General features: G+C 33.0%; 1 protein-coding gene across 2 annotated transcripts in view; it reads right to left on the bottom strand.

Annotated features, from left to right (window-relative positions):
* Positions 1 to 12553, bottom strand: part of Awh (LIM/homeobox protein arrowhead) — a 148519-nt gene that overhangs the window by 107246 nt on the left and 28720 nt on the right. The window lies entirely within an intron of this gene.

The raw sequence follows: 12553 nt of genomic DNA, 5'->3' as shown, positions 1-12553 counted from the left end.
GGTCAGCATTCCGCAGATACAAAATTCATTTTGTATCTGCGGAATGCTGACCGCAGATACAAAATGAAATAAGTGAAAAAGCTTTCGTGCACGCAAAACCATCTGAATTTCTCCTTTCTTTCCCATCACGCTTAATTTTATTCGTGAAAACATTGACATACGTATAAATATGAGTGCGAGTAATCGTAAAATGTCAGTAACTAAACCTCCTGAATTCCAAATTCCATGTCTTTTGTAGTTCAATAATTTAAATTATGCAAAAAAGGAAAATAAATTAAACTACAAAAAAAGGAGGGGAATCTTTTATCGAAGACTTTTAAACTTGTAACTTAAAGAGTGACCATAGTTTTAAGTCACCATTTTTCAGAAACTTAGCACTGAAAACCGAGCAAAGGTGTAGCCGTAAAATCGCTGAATCGACCCGGGTTCGAATTTCGATGAACGGGCTGGCTTCAATGCAGTTTTCGAGGTTTTCTCCACCTGTAACTTAAATACAAGGTAATTTCTCTTGCGAAGTTCTCTACGAAAGCATTCTTCCCCTTAGACAAATAGTCCTCGCGTGATTTGCAGTAAATAAAATAAACCAAACCGAAATTAGTAATCAAGATCATTCAGTCAAAGAAGCTAATCCATTTAACACCAATGGTTCAATTCATTCTAAAAATAATTTAACCGAATCCAAAATAAATTTAATACCTGAAAATCGTGAAATAATTTTCAGACACAAAGAATTTTAAACTCATTTATTTCTTAGAATGTCTTATTCCATAAGGAATCTCATGAACTATTTCAGGTATACAAAGAGAAAACCAGTAGTCCCTGGGCAGGAAGGAGATTTAGATTGAAATGGATTAAGTTTAACATAATCCAGTTCATAAGCTAATTATTTAGCTAATTATTATTAATTACATAAGCTAATTATTTAGCTTATGTCAGTTATTTGAATTCTACCTGTGTGAAGGTCTAAGGTCTTTCTAAGGGAAAATAGCTCATATTCTCGTTACAGATGGAGTCGAGCTCCCACTGTTTAGAGATCTTAACCGTTCAGACGCTGGCGAGCAACGTACAGAAATAGGAAAGAAAGGTATCTTTGAGTTGCAGCACAACCAGCTGCAGCAAAAACTGTAGAAATATAGTTCTGGATCAGACTTTCCGTAGGAACTTGCTCTGTCCGACTTGGTCGTATCAGACGTCAAACAGCCCACCAAAGGCTAACCGGTAAAGGCGCTGAAAAATGGGGGTTCGAATCCTGGCGAACGGGCTGGCTGTATAGGTGTTTTCGCGGTTTTTTGTGCCTACGAGCCTGCTTCTCTTAGAAAGTCCTCCACGAAAGTATCCTCCCCTTAGGCAGACAGCTCTCATGTGCTTTGCCATAATTAAATAAATCAAACCAAACCAAACCGGACGTCAAACTCCATCTACTTGAGGTCTCATATCCCCTAGGCCGAGAAGCGTTTTAAGTGAGGGTGCTTGAGAGGAGGAGAGACGATGCTAAAGAGCGGTGAGCATGGAATGCTGACCGCAGATATACCCGTATATGTATATATACGTAGGTATAAATGTAATATATAATGTATCTCTTTCGATATAGTTCTTTATATAAGGCAGTAAAAAGGGTATATGGCATTTTCTGCAAGCATTTTTAATCAAAACTCCAACTAATACACACTCTTTTGATTGCTTTAATAATTATCAGACTAATTTGAAAGAATTATTAACTAATTTTATCTCTGGATTTCTGTTTAAATATGTCATTTTTAACATAGTTTCAAAGTAAAATATTGTTAGAAGACATTTTAGCTCATTAAGTTGTAAGGGCCCAACAGCGGCCGAGCGGTAAAGTCGCTGAACACTGGTAGTTCGGTCCGAGGTTCGAATCCCGCGAACGGGCTGGCTGCATGGGCGTTTTCGTGGTTTTCCCCATGTGTAACGTGTATACGAGCCAGTTTTCCTTAGAAAGTCCTCCACGAAGGCATCCCTCCTCTTAGGCAGATAGCCCTAGTGTGCTTTGCCATAATTAAATACACCACCATTAAGTTGTAAGGACTTGAACACATTTGTCGAAATTTGTTTAGTGAAAGTAGGTACAGCGCTTGCTGAACTTTGTAACAATAAACAGTATAATTTTAATGAACAATTTGCTATATACAACAATTTTATGTTTTTTTTTTAATCTACATTTCAACTGAGCGACAAATATTACGTCATTAAAAAGAAAAAAAAATAGTTTAACATTTGTGCAATGCGCAATATAAATAAAAGCTAGTTCAGTAATCTTTAACGAAATCCCTTTTCCTTTCCTGATGAATACCATTGATATATTTATGAGCTAATTCTAATTATAAAAAAATCTTAAAACCATGCTTCAAACATATTACTTTTGCCGTATTTAAATTTTAAATTTCAGTACTTCACACAGCAAAAGTTTAATAATCTGCACAAATTAGAAGAACTACCACTGAATCTCTAAAACTGTGCTTCTAATTTTAGAAAATTACCATACATTCTCGGAAAAATGACGGGATATCTTATGTTATTGAAAAATAAAGAACACCTTAAGCTACTTTTATGCATTGTGAAACTAAAATTTCTAAACTTTGTGAGTACAAAATTTATTTATGTTACAAAATTAGTTCATTCAACACAATGATTTAGTTATATATTAAAATGCTATTGAAATAACATTACATTAAATTAAAAACACATTTTAAGCTGTCATATGTGTATATGATATTAATCATACCAAATATGTAAACTTGCTGGTGATCGTTCGTGGTATGTTGCACAGTCCAAATTGTACAAACGTCTTTTCACTGTCTTTTATTTGTATATGCATATGCCAATGAGTTACAGTAATGCCGCTGCTTGTATGTTTGAAAATTCGACGAGGAAAATACTGTTCAAAGTTTAGTTATTAAAAACAAGGCAAATCATGTGCATTGATTTTTCGACTTTGTATTTATTAAATCGGACCAAACCGAGAAAAGACATCCGGGTCACAAGCTCTTCATTAATAATATAAGAAATCAAAATTCAAATGATCTAAGCCATTTCTTGTAAGAATAACATCGTATAAATCTCTATCAAAAATAATAACTTAATAACTATAACTCAACACAAGTTCTGACAGTAAGGTCTAATAATTTAACAACTGATATGAACAAAACCCAATAACTTTCTTTTGCAGGAATAAGCCACATAAGTCAAAGGTTCTTGTGTGCTTACGCAGTTGAATAAGGTATAATATCCCACTCATATGCATGGCCAATCCTTTTAATGTTTTTACCACATACTTAGTTTGGAAGATCAACTAACGCAAGCAAAAGCTGTGGTTATCTTTCGTGAGAGTGAGTTACTTCAAATAAGCCCTTCTGGTTTACTCTGAAAAATTTATGTCAGCCGCCATACTGTTGTATCATACGGCGCCAGGTTAAATTTAAGCGATCCTGTGAAAGGAATATAAATGAGATGAGTTTCGATATTTTATAGCGTTAAGCGCGTTATATACAGTTAGGGTGGGAACAAAAACACACCTTAATATCTACTCCTACTTCTCAAAGTATGAGTAATGAAGCATTATTCTTCAGGAAATTTGTTACATGATTTCTCCACTTATTAATATTTTATTTATGATGCCACTTCTTCCCGTAATAATAAGCTGTTTTATCTTACAAACGAATGAAGATATTTGCAGAGACTAAATTAATAAAATAATTAGTTTTCGGTAGTGAGAAAAATTTAAACTGATTTTCTATCTGTAGCAGGTTTATAAAGCAATCTATTATGCTTTAATAATAATTAATGTTTTGTTATCTGCTTTTATTTACGCGGAATGAAAAAATAAACCAGGCCCAGTTTAATATATTGTTCAGATTTCTGAGCATTTCTGTATTATGCTACTTCTTATACCTGTAATACAAAATGTGATGTAACGTAAAGGAAATAATTTTTTTGAATTACTAACGACTCCTCCAGTGGATCTTCTGCTTTAGTTTCACTAGCTCTCACATTCTTCCGAAAGTTTTAGTAAATTCCTTAGAGGTATCTCTTAATCTACGACTGAAAATACTCAAAGCATAAAGCAGATGCTGTAAGTTCCCCTCCCCCCCCCAAAGGAGGAAATATATCTGCAGTAGCTTTCAGAAATATATGTATGAAACAACTTTATTACATCAGCGACACGACAGCTATGAAGAATAAATGGAAAAACAGCAATAAAAAAAAAAAAAAAAAAACTAACTCTTCTGAAAAATAATGCGAATAATCGCAAAGCTTGAGAACTAAAAACGTACTCCAGCTTTCCTTTAAAGACTTCAACATAACTTTTCTCTACCCTCGGTATTATAGAATTTTACTGTTTTTTCTTGCACAATAAAGCCTTTGATTTTAGCATTACGCTAAAAAATTTCTTATACTATAATATGTGCTATACTTTAAATTCCTTTATGATGCTATTCTTTTTTGCAAGGTTTTTTTTGAACTCACCATCTTAATGACTAGCAGTTCTAACATAAACCTTCGTATTTTACAAAACTTCTTATCTTAGATGCAAATTATTTAATTGTAAAATAATGTAAGAGCCCGAAAGCTGACTTAAAAATTCAGTTTTATAAATTAAAAGAAATAGTATTTTTACATTAAGATGTTTCCTGGTCTTTTAAAATGAAAATTTATCCTCATAAATTCTTTTTAGCAATTAACGTAGACTTTTTAGTATTGATTGCACAATGCACACAGTTGTATCCACCAAGGAGAAGGATGTCTTCTGTGGAAAATTTTTATAGAAAATACTAGACTTTTTTCTTGCGATGACGTGTGAAAGTCCTATTTGAAGTTTAGTATTCTGTTGACACATACTGATGATTGTTAACCTCTGACACAGATTCACCTAGCTAAGGCACAGATTTCCTAGCATAAAAAGATTAAAACTTTTAAAGTATCTGATTGGAATTACATTAATAATTCCTTGAAGACAGAGCTTTATCTTCAATTCAGTAACTATGAAAAGTTATTACTCTTCATAGGTATAACAACATTTTTACCCTTTTATAACAATTATTAAATTAACAATAGTTAACATTAAATACTATTAGGAAAGATTAAAATTAAGAGAAAGGATTGCTAGGAAATAAGACAACATCAGAAACATTTAATGACTGAAAGGAGGTAATACTAGCTGTTAAATTGTTTATACAAACTATTAAAATCAAAGACCCCCCCCCGGATTTCATTAAAATTAGCAAATACATTTCCTTTCCTCTTTCTATGTAGCGTATATAAAAATTATTGTTAATTTAAAAAATAAACAATTGGATAAAGATATTGAATTATTTATAAGAAATAAAATTCTAAACATAATAAGCTAGCGTTAGCAGAGCTCTGTCATTTTTCCTAGTCCTCTAAAACGTCTAAACCGGATATATAAGCAGAAAATAATTTAATTATTATAAGAAAGAATTGGGATGTATATAGGAGGATAACCCGTCAGAATACTGGCATGCTCACAGAACTTATAAACTATTTTAGATTTTGCCTTATTATCACAAATACGTATGTTCTTAAAGCCTCATGGCATGAGGAAAAATAAACCAAATTACTGCTGGTAAATGGTTGAGAAGTTCCTCCCCGGTTTGTCAGCTAAGCGTACTATACGAGCCGGCAGTGGCAGTAATTGATGCCAAACCTGTTCTCTGGTCACCAGTAGAGCTGATGAATAGGACTCTCGACAAACCAGGTGACCGATGAAATACGGGATGTGGAATGGAAAGGTAAGTAGCCGAGTCAGAGAAATCCTTTCTTTTCTAGTTATTTTTTTTCTGTCCACCGCTCTTACTCTTTTTCTGCTTTCACATACCATGAAGATCTCGCAGACATCGCCTCATTGAGTGATACCTCAAATTTTTATTTATCAGCAGCTGTTATGTGAAAAACATGTAGGTATTTTTTTTATATAATTTTCGACAATATTTTTTTTTTTTTGTTTTGTTTTGTTTCCACGTTATGTTTTGGCAAAAGCAGATGAACTTTAGGTTCAAACAACTTTTTTAACTTCAAATCTTTATGAATAATTTTACTTACAGTACTCCAAGACACATCCAGTTCCAAAGATAGTAAGTTAGACATTCCCAGTTCCAACGAAACATCTTTGAGTCGGTGGATTTTCTTTCAGGATCACTTTCTTTCAGACTTCACTTTCTTGGTGTTTACCCGTGTTCGAACAGTCTTAAGAAGTGATTTTGTGGACATTTTTTCATTTTTATTTTCAGCTTTTTCAAGTATAATATATTAAAAATGCTTTTCTTTGAAATGCAATAACCTTGATTTTTACACCGCTTTACAAGTTGTTGATCCGAATATTTTTCCACAGAAAATGCATTTACGTTTTCATTCCATCTGTCACTCTTAGAAACCATTTCCAAAACAAATATCTTATTCTGAATTTCAGTCAAAACAAAACAGGAGAGACAATTATATTGAAAATGTCAAGTCTTTATCTGAAAATAATAACAAGAAAATTTAAATAAAAAATAATTTCCATAAAGTGCGAACAACCTTCGCTATTCCTTGGATCTACCTTTCGCCGTAATAAAATCTGCTTTCAATTTTTGTTCTTGAAGTATTTATTAGATTGGATTCTTAAAACAAAGTATATTATATTTTGATTTAATTAGATTTACGTATATTTGGATGCTACATATGTAGTTAAGGTTGCCTGAATTAATTTTAGAACTAAACTTTTACAGCTAGCAGAATATTCAGAAATAATTTACGCGTGTTGATAAACAAAACTTTGTGTGAAATTTACTCTGTGAAATTATTCCATCCTACCATCTATATATTAAGCAAAACTGTCTGTAAGGTCTGCTCTTACCTTTGAGTACGGTTGTATGGTTATAAGAATTTGTCATTTCTCAATGAAACTGCAATGCAACCAATTCCCATCTCCTTAGTCGTTTTGTTTAAACTGTCAATTGTAACACGCTATTTAGCAGTTGCTTTTTATGAGGATCTGAATAATAGTATAAATTCATCCACCTGAAATTGGCAGCTCAAGAAAGGGAGCAACAGAAATAGTTAACATTAGTTGTCATGCTTTCGTATACTAGATCAAAAAAGAATAAATTTAATTAGAATAAGGTGTGAATGTCATTAGAGTGAATACAATAATTGGAGCCGCATGTAATAAATTGTAAAAAAAAAAAAAAAAAAAAAAAAAAAACTCATCATCTCTGTAAGGCATCGACGGCTAAAATAGTCCTTGATAGGATTGTCATTTTAGCTGAAAAATTTAAGAAAATACTGCTCAATTTTCTAACCTTTTTTATCAAGCTAATTTTTGATATCATGCGTATTTATTACAAAAAAGATTTAATGAAAATGCACAGTTTTATGGAATATGATATTTAAAACTGATAAATAAATAAGTAAAACAATTGATCTGTTTTACTTATTTATTGATTTAATTTTTTTTTCAGTTTTTAAAAAATACAGAACTTGCAAAATAATAATCTGTGCTGAAACGTTAAGGAATTTATAAAATAATATTTTCCCAGAAAAGAGATTCTTGTATAATTCTTGCAAGCAGAAAAACACTCAAGCCTGAATCAATGCAAGTTTCAGTGAAAACTAAACACTTGTTACAAAACGATTACTTTAAAGAGATATGCGAAAATTATTTTCTTGTAAAAATACGGTGCTTAATAGGAATTATTCAAGCTTGTCTTTGGATGGATTTGAAGCTACATGCATACTATAAAGTACGGAAGAAAATAATGGAGCGCTAAGTCATTTCTAGTGACTTTAAATGAGCATAATATTAATAAGCATATAACATAACTTGTACAGACATTAGGGTTTTTGATAGTAGAAACCACGGTGGTGTGGTGTTGGTGGTGTGTTTAATTATGGCAAAGCACACTAGGGCTATCTGCCTAAGGGGAGGAATGCCTTTCGTGGAGGACTTTCTAAGGGAAACTGGCTCGTATACACGTTACACATGGGGAAAACCACGAAAACGCCCATGCAGCCAGCCCGTTCGCGGGATTCGAACCTCGGACCGAACTACCTGTGTTCAGCGACTTTGCCGCTCGGCCGCTGGTGGGCCAGTAGAAACCACGATAAAGGAGCAATGCCCACGTCGGGACTCGAACTTAGACCTCTCGAATACGCGCTGAGTGTGCTACCGTTACACCACGAAAGCATGCAGAAAGAAGGGAGAAATTACCTTATATACTCCGTGGTCTGGTGCTTGCTTTTTAGATGTTCAAATCGACCTTATATACTCCCCCCTTTTATAGGACGACTGCGGATTACAGAACCTAATCGCCAAACTAATGGTGAAGCTAATGGTGAAGAATCTCATCCACCACCTTTTAGTTCGGGCGCCACTGTAGAGTCACCAGATTATTTTGAAGCAGGAGAGATGAAAAGTGAAAAATGCCCTCGCAGGGACCAGAACCTGAGCCTCTCGAATACGCGCCGAATGAGCTTATGTAAATGAACATAAGCAGTAAAGATAATTAAATAACTATTTTTGATATAATATTATTATTTAAATTGCCCCTGTACATATAATGTAAATTATCTTAGCGGAAGCTTTCTGCTGAAACTGCAGTTTCGAAGAGATTTTACCACGCCGGGGACTTTTAATCAGCATGAGTTAGCGGAGACCTCCGTAGCCTATGTGAAGAACCTGCTTGCGCACAAAACTTTCGTCGCCTACTGTGTGGTACGCGTGGATACTTAAAGAAAAAAGAAATGTACTGTAATGTAATGCAATGGAATACCGGCATCGTTATTCTTGTTATCCGTTATGATGCACACTGTATTTTCTTTGATTATGCTTATTATGCATTATTTTATATTAAACATTATTTATTCTGAATAAAGGTCGAGATGACCTTGTTGGCGAGGCCGACATGTCTCCTCTAAGGACGAGTTGAGGAACGAGCTGTCCGTTTTAGTTTAGTCTGCTGCTCGTCGTATGGTCTAGTTAGTTCTTTCACTGCCGATTATGCCAGTCTGATCGTACGTCTTATTTTATTAGGTTGAGGTTACCCTTCGGTAGTGAAGTCAACAATGGTAAGATATTACTAGGAAGTGTTAAGACAACAATGGTAAGATATTATTAGAAAGTGTTGAGTCAACAACGGTGTTAGGACTTTTCATTTTATTTCAGCGTGGTGTTTACTTTGAAAGCATTTCAACCTGGTTGCAAAGCTTACCTTTCAGTGATATCCGAGTATAATCAATTAAAAATTTTATTTTGCCTATTTAGAGAATGGATACATGCTATTGTGGACAAGTTTTATAAAAAGTAACAGAAAATATCTGACTTCTCTTTGTGCAAAACGCTTATAATTGGTGTCCACGTTGTAACATGCCTCTTTTCCACCGGGCCCTTTAATTAATTGAAATCCGGAAGTTTCTTTAAAAAAAATCTCCCTTTCCGAATGAAAATTTGAGTTCCCTTCCACGTTAGAGTTAGGCACGAGAGCGGCCGAGTGGTAAAATCGCTGAACACTGGTAGATCGACCTGACCTTCAAATTCTAGGAAACAATGCGGCTGCATGGAAGTTTTACTGGTTTTCTGTACATGTATCGTTAATACGAGGCAGTTTGCATTAGAAAGTCCCCCACGAAAGCAGCTTTCTCCTTAGCCGGATAGCCCCTGTGGCTTTGTCGCAATCTATCCCAGGCTAGAGTTATATCAAATATTTTTCTTCAAAATTTCATTTTTTTAAATGTAGTAAGTGACGATTAAAAACTTTTTTATAATCATTAACGATGCTTTCTGTTAATATGGCCAACATGCATTCAGATAAAGCCTATAAAAGGACATTCCTTTAAACTAAAATATTAGTTATCTTGCGAAATAGAAAATTCGTAAACTGCATAGAGTAATTTCTTAGTTAGAATATTAAGTCTTTCACGGAGATCACATTTCATTTTTGATGATCTGTATTTTGCTAGCGAATCATAAAATTACAAATTTAAAATTACAACGAGAGCATTTTCTTAATTTTTATCGTTTGTTATCTTTAAACGCAAGTATAACCAAAGACAAGGTTAAAAAAAATGCTCTGAAAATTTTAGAAAGAACTGTGTATATACTATACTGCTTCGGTTTTTGCGCTAGTGTTTTCATAGAGTAAGACAATAGTACTATGCCTTAATCATTATTAATAAAAAGAAAAGTGATTGATCTATTAATTATTGTATATGTTAAGAGAACAAAGAATTTAAGAACACAGTTGATTTGCAGGGATGGTTGGAAGAATTATATTTTGTACATGAGAACGCTATTGGTAGCAGAAGCATGTTCAGAATAAGTTAAAGATCAATTTTATCTTCTTTCTGAAGGTCTCTTCCAATACTAGAGATGCTTCCGAACTACGCGAATCTCACGGACAGCAACGCCTCCGTTTGCTAGGCATCCTATTGGTTGTCAGAATTTATTGACTCCTACCTATTTCAATATGATAGAAGTTCCGTGAACTTCCCCCTCCCCGAGTTTTCGTTTTCCTGTTTTTTTGCAGTTAAAGCATCTTTTCTTCCATCCGAGCGTTCGCCATTTCTCCCGGGCTTAGAGCTTTGACGAATCAGCGAGTGTCAGATGGTTCTCATACTTATATAGGGAAGGCTAATACAAAATAAATTTTATAGTGATTTTGTAAAATATCCGGCGAATATTTATAATTGTTCCATACATCGCATTTGTAATCTTTCCTTCAAATTATAAAAATCAAAGTTTCAAATAATAAATCATTATTCTTACGATAAATTATAAGAAAAATGATACTGAGCATAATAATACATACTTGAGATAAAGAAAACTGGTGAATGAAAATGACAGATTTAACACCAACGCTCACAATTTTCGCTAGATATGAATTTCAAGCTTTATTACTAATCAGAAACAACTTCAAAGGAACTCATTTAAATTTTAGTAAGATGATTTCCCGTACAATATCGAAGAATAATGTATAAACATAAAGCTTAATTGCTGTAAATATTAATGCTAATTTTTACTCACCCTCTTCATTTTTTTGTTGTATAACGTTTCTTAGGTTTTTAGGAATGAGCAAAATTTCGTAGTTTTAATTAATTTAAAACCGCATGTTTTTTGCAGTAAACAACTTTCAGTGCGGCGGTTTCTAAGTGCGGTCTCGGGAGGGGAGTGATTTCACAGTCTTAGATGGAAAATGTACAATGTGGTACTTAATAACATCGGACTGTTGCAAAATGTTAACAGCAGACATCAGCAATGGCGCAGCTAAAACGACGCCGACTAAAATGGTCCATAAAGTTAAATGTGCTCGGCCGATTTAGATGAAACCAACAGACAGACGTATTTATGTTTATGTTTATTAAATATAATACTAATTTATATATTTATAAATACACAAGAAGAACTTTAATTACCTCAATTAATCACCGAAACTACAATCCATCCAGTTCCTCGAAAAACAGAAATAAATGGACTGCATTTTATTTTTTCCTGTCGTCCGAATACATATTTTTGTAATTCACGTGAGGGAATTTTACTTTTTAATTTGTTGCATTTTATTTCAACAAAATTTTACAGTTAAAAAATAAAATGAAATTTAATTTTATAAACTTTAATTTTATCCAAAATATGCTTTCTTCAACAAAATCAAACAATGAGATTATTTCTGAATTAAAATAACGCATCGAATAATGATTATATTATTAATAATAATGAGTAAGTATTATTGAGACAGAAATATTTGCCTAAAAATGAAACGTTATTATTGAGATAGAAATATATGTCTAAAAATTAAATGTACTTCTTAACTTAACTAAAACAATAAAACAAATACTACGTTCGCATAAGAGCTAAAAGTAAGTACAAACTCGAGTTTGCATTTTTTCTATGCACATGAAACGATGAAATTATTTTTCATTTCAGTAAAGCGAAACACATGACGTATTTATAATAACTAAAATAATAAATTTTCTTAATTAACCCAAAATAGTAATTTGAACTATTTTGCGTTAATTAAGAACAATATATAATGTAAATTGAACCAAAATAATCAAATATTTTTATCAACGAGAAAACTTAAATACACGTAAGTAAATTAACAAGATTACTTAGCTAGGAAAGACAAACTGCAATGCTAGATATAACTCGAGTCCAGATAACTGAAGTCCTACTGTAAATAGTATATATTTAGTATAGCAAGCTGCAAATTATATATACCTTTATAGTATGCTAAAATATATGGAATTTTTAGTTTAACATGTTATGGATTACACCACTTGAAAGGTTATTTTGGAGGCGAGAGATTCTAATACACGATGAAAAGGGGTAGAGAATGTGGCAGAAAATAAAAAGTCCAGAACTATTGGCTTTGGTTTATCCTGAGCTTAATTAGCTATGTAACAAGCTGTGTTTTATATATGAAAAAGACGCACGCATAAGTAAAATAAGAGGAAAGTGGGAGAATTTAACATTCAGTGTAGACTTTATATAAAACTCTATCGATTTTTACAAAACATGTTTTCTTTTAAAACGAAGGGATGCATA

This window comes from Stegodyphus dumicola, chromosome X1 (genome assembly GCF_044657685.1).
Source record: "Stegodyphus dumicola isolate Sdum_Otavi_A_Nest chromosome X1, ASM4465768v1".
In the NCBI taxonomy this organism is placed as follows: Eukaryota; Metazoa; Arthropoda; class Arachnida; order Araneae; family Eresidae; genus Stegodyphus; species Stegodyphus dumicola.
The sequence above is the reverse complement of the archived record's forward strand: the minus strand, read 5'-3'. Positions and strand labels throughout refer to the sequence as shown.